General features: G+C 39.8%; 1 non-coding gene across 1 annotated transcript; it reads left to right on the forward strand.

The window, feature by feature from the left end:
- The first annotated feature begins 1426 nt into the window (after positions 1-1426).
- LOC137233206 (U6 spliceosomal RNA) lies at positions 1427-1538 on the forward strand. Its single transcript, XR_010947368.1, has one exon. It is a non-coding gene; the product is annotated as a U6 spliceosomal RNA (small nuclear RNA).
- Positions 1539-5027: the final 3489 nt, after the last annotated feature.

Consider the following 5027-nt stretch of genomic DNA (forward strand, 5'->3'; position numbering starts at 1 on the left):
TTAGATTTTACTGTTACCCTTCAAGGCCAGCGTGTTATTCATCTTCGTAACTCCCTTGGTGCTTCCTGTGCGGCTTTATACAGCATCGGTCTTCACAGAGTGCTTCTGTGTTGCTGGTTTTTCTCTGGGACACAGCTGTCCATGCATGTTTCTATCATATTGCATGTCATTTGTTTATGTATCTGATTTTCCTGCTAGACTGTGAAGCTACCTGGAGACAGTTATTATTAGTCTTTGTATCATCTAACACAGTGTCTAGGAAATAGGAAGTGCTCAACATTTTGACTGAATTAAAGTACAAATAATGTTATTTGGGTGGGTTGGAATCTTGAATATTCCTTTTGGGACCCAATTGCATGCCAGTGACCGTACTGAGCTAACACCTTGACTCTCCAGCTGATCGTTTTGAAGGTAGTGTGACAAGGTTGTGGCCTGTTCTGGACCATCCTTAAGTAGAAGATTTCTTGCTTGTTGCTGTCTGGTAAGGATGAGGTCAAGGTGAATGTGTTTGCTGGCCAAAGGGTCAAAGCTGATTCTAGTTGTCCTGCCTATGCCCGCCTCCTGTGCCAGTGAAATACACCCTGTGTGCTGTCCTTTGAAATACCAACCCTAGCTTTGAAATAAGGATGGGAAACAAGGTGGGTTTTCACAAAAGTGTAAAACTGGCCATTTTGAGGTGGTGGTTGGAGCTCAGTGTGCCCAGTCTTGAGTAGGACTGGTTTCTCAGATACACTCTTGAGCTGGAGGAACAGTCAGAAGCACAAAGATGGTGTGCAGAGCAAGGAGGGTATTTGTCTGCAGAGGCAGCTGGTTCAGGTTTGGACCGCAGTCTGTTCAGATAGAAGGAATGCTGGACTGGAAATTAGGTGCCCAGAACACTAGAGGAGAGGACACTTTTATTTTCACTGTGGTTCTGCCATTAACTACCCATGCCCTTAGGTATTTCACATCCTTGAGGCTCAGTTTCCCTCTCGATAAAATGAGTTTTTGCACCAGGTAATCTTTGATTATCTGAGTTTTCGGAGAAAGAAAATAGTGAAAGAACAAATAGGGACAGTAAATTAGGGGTGATGATTTTGCTTAGCGATTTTCCCCAGTTTATCAGTCTTGCTTCTTGGAGGACTTGGGAAACAGATATTCACAAAGTAACGGGGAACTGCATCCTGGGAGTTGGGAGCTGGGAGCTCGGTGAGGTGAGCAGAGGAGGAGCAGTGGAGGCTGGGAAGTCTTCCTGGGAGCCAAGCATTCATCTGCTCCTAGTGAAGTGTCTGTGGGCTTCTTGATTTAGGGAAATGATCTTCAAGGCTCCTTGACTTCATTAGGTCATCAAACAGCATCCCCTTGTACTTACAGTAGAGAACAATGTGGGAGATAGAAGAACATATATCCCTTAAATTAAGACTGTCATTAAAAAATTAAATAAATAGTGCTTGCTTCATATACTAAATACATATACTAAAATTGGAATGATACAGAGAAGATTAGCATGGCCCCTGCGCAAGGATGACACGCAAATTCGTGAAGCGTTCCATATTTTTTTTAATTAAAAAAAAAAAAAAAGTAAATAAGTTAAGTAAAAAAAACTTCTTGCTTAGGTGGTGGGGTTACCATCGAGACACTATTGTCTTTTCTACTCTACAGCCTTAAAAAACAAACAATGGTCTCAGTAGAGGAGGAGGCCCTGTGCCACCGTTAATGACTTATGTACAGTAAGTCCCCTACATACGAACCTTCAAGGTGCAAACTTTCAGAGATGTGAACGTGCGTTCCATCAACGTCAGGCGTGAGTAAAATTGCAGCTTGCCCTCTGTCTCCTATTGCTGACAATCCTTCAGCTCTACCATCTCCCACCTCCTTTCCCTCCTCTAGTCAGTAACTCTTTCTTCTTGCCTGTTCACTCGATGCCAGCGCCTGTATGCCAGCAGTTGTGCTGTACTACTGTACTTTTCAAGGTGCTGTACAGTAAGATTAAAAATGTTTTCTTTATTTTTTGTGTTTGTTTTTTAATGTATTATTTGTGTGAAAAGTATTATAAACCTATTACAGTACAGTACTATATAGCTGATTGTGTTAGCTGGGTACGTAGGCTAACTTTGTTGGACTTAAGAACAAACTGGACTTAAAATGCGCTCTCGGAATGGAACTCGTTCATATGCAGGGGACTTATTGTATATTATAGTTTAAAGACAATGGCTACTCAAAGAAATGGGTATCATTTTATCTCATGCTGTGTACATCACAAGGAAAACTCCTTTTCTCTTGATTTTGATTTAATATAGAGAAGGTAATGAGTAGCTGCAGAGAATCCTTTTGGGTTTTTAATCTGGGGGCTGATATTTTGAAAATGGGCCAACGGACAAGAAGCAATGTCAGATAATAGGAAGACATGGTTTTGAGAGAGGAGAACGTTTGCAACAGAGAGTCATCTGGAGGACCTTGGGGCATTGATAAAATCAGGATTTAGCTGATATCCAGATTTAGATCTAGTTGTTTAAGATCTAGATCATCTATAATATCTCCAACTTCAAAGTATTAATAGTGTTATATACCAGAGGCTCAGCTCTGAGGTTAAAGCTGTTGTTTTTCAAGAATCAGGACTTACTGTCTATGACATTGCCATGGTTTATTAAATAAGAAATATCATCTTAGTACCAGCCTGACAGTGTCAGTGTTCCTCTCCAGGGCAACACTGTTAGGTGTTCACTACGGCTATGTTTCTGAGGGCCGTCCTGAACAATGGATCGTTGGGTGGGAATCCTCCAGGGGTAGGTACAGGCTTCCTCTGGAATCCCTGGTGGAGGAATTTCTCCTCCTTATATGACATGATGAATTGAAGGAATGATTAATAATGAGGACTTCTGAATAAGTCATTGTTAACGGGCTGGTGAGGGCTAAGAGGTGAGAGGTAGAATCCTTTTTCAACATTTCAATTCTGTTTTTTCACCACTGGGCATTCTAACACTTGGTGGGTTGTTCTTCCCTGATGAAGACCCTCTGTGAACAGCTCCTGTGAGTGACTAATTATCTTTCTTCTGCTATTCATTTTTGATGCTGCAGGAGCCTAGTCCTAGCCCAGACCAGACTATTTTTATCTGATGGAATCAGATCACAAAACTGTTTGTACGTCTTTAAAAAACAAACTTAATCTATGGAGTCAAAAGAATGTTGATGGGCCATGACATTATCCACGTGAGGGATTTGATAGACAGGCATTCTGTTCCTGGTGACTCCCCAATAGTGCACCACACCTTCATCTTTTCGGTAAATGAGGCTTGCTCTTACACATCTTTCCCAGCCTCAAAGCACTGAGGTGATACCTGGAAGCTGTGATGAGACCAAGCCATACAAGGAGGAAGACACATCACATCACGTCATCTTAAAACAACTGCAATCCATCAGTGTTTCCCCTATCTCTACACGAACATCCACAACCCAACTCATCAGATGAGCATGTCAATTTCTCCTTTGAGTAATAACTACTACTAACCTCATGGAAACCAAGCCTCTTCCTTAGGTAGGTTTCTCACTAGCCTTTTACTGAAACACTGATTTAAAGTGGGTCAGAAAACTTTCCATTTTTTTTCAAACCAATACATTTAGAATTCTATCCCTATATATTAGCAGGCACATGCAAATTTTTTTTACGGGTGGCTTTCCCTTTGGCAATGCTGACTTCATCTAATACCCTGAGAATTAAGGTCAGCAAATGACTGAAGTTTCAAGTCTGAAAGGATGTCACTGAAAAGTAAGGTCTAAAATTAAACAAGCAAACCAAACCACACACTGAGGTTGGGCTATCAAGTTATCAGCTTTATTTTCTTTTCAGCAATTTTGAAGTTAATATGATTTAGAGACAACTGCAGAATGTATTTAAAGGACAAGATACAACATGTGGACTCAGAACAAATTGCTAATTGGTTTTTCTTTTTAGACAATGTAGAAGATGCTCTGGTGAAGTGTCTTCTCCACAGATTGGAAATATAGTAAAATCAATAATAGTGATGCTATGTTCCTTTATTCCAAAATCCTTCGAAGGATTTGAGATGATTTGTAACAAAAATTCAGGTAATAAAGTAGATAAAAAATATGAATCAGGCCCAGCAAATATAGAGTCAAAAGTCAAGATCAGGGAAAAGAAAACCCAAAGTCACAGTCCATAGGGATCAATAGAATTACTCTAGTTGAGGTTTACATTTGTCTCTGAGCTTCCTGTCAGCCAAAGAGAAAAGGTAGATACGCTCAGTTACATAGTTTTCATTATCAGCAAGGAAGAGGCTAGCTAATTCCTTAGAAGAGATGGAGTTAGAAGAATGGATAAAGAAAATGTGATACATATACACAATGGAATATTACTCAGCCATGAAAAGGAACGAAACTGGGTCATTTGTAGGATGGACCTAGAGGTTGTCATACAGGGTGAAGTAAGTCAGAAAGAGAAAAACAAATATTGTACAATATCGCTTATATGAAAAGTGATAATGGTACAGATGAACTTACTTGTAAAGCAGAAATAGAGTCACAGATGTAGAGAACAAACTTATGCTTACCAAGGGGGGAAGGGGAGGTGGGATGAACTGGGAGATTGGGATTGACATATATACACTACTATGTATAAAATGGGTAGCTAATGAGAACCTACTGTATAGCACAGGGAACTCTACTCAGTGATCCATGGTGAACTAAATGGGAAGGAAACCTAAAAGAGAGTGGATATATGTATACATAAAACTGATTCACTTTGGTGCACAGCAGAAGCTAACACAACATTGTGAAGCAACTATACTCCAATAAAAATTAATAAAAAATATTAAAAAATATAATGTACCAAAAAAAAAAAGAAGAGATGGAGTATTTCCTATCATTACATTTTGAAATAAAATTTCCATCTGGGGCTCATAAGAGGCTCCTGTTTAGTATATTGGTTAAAGACATGTTGTGGCATCAGACATTCCCATAATCAGATCTCAGCCCCACTTTATTAGCTGTGTGACCTTAGGAAAATTATGTCATGCACGTCTCAGTGTCCA

Source organism: Pseudorca crassidens, chromosome 10 (assembly GCF_039906515.1).
Source record: "Pseudorca crassidens isolate mPseCra1 chromosome 10, mPseCra1.hap1, whole genome shotgun sequence".
NCBI lineage: Eukaryota > Metazoa > Chordata > Mammalia > Artiodactyla > Delphinidae > Pseudorca > Pseudorca crassidens.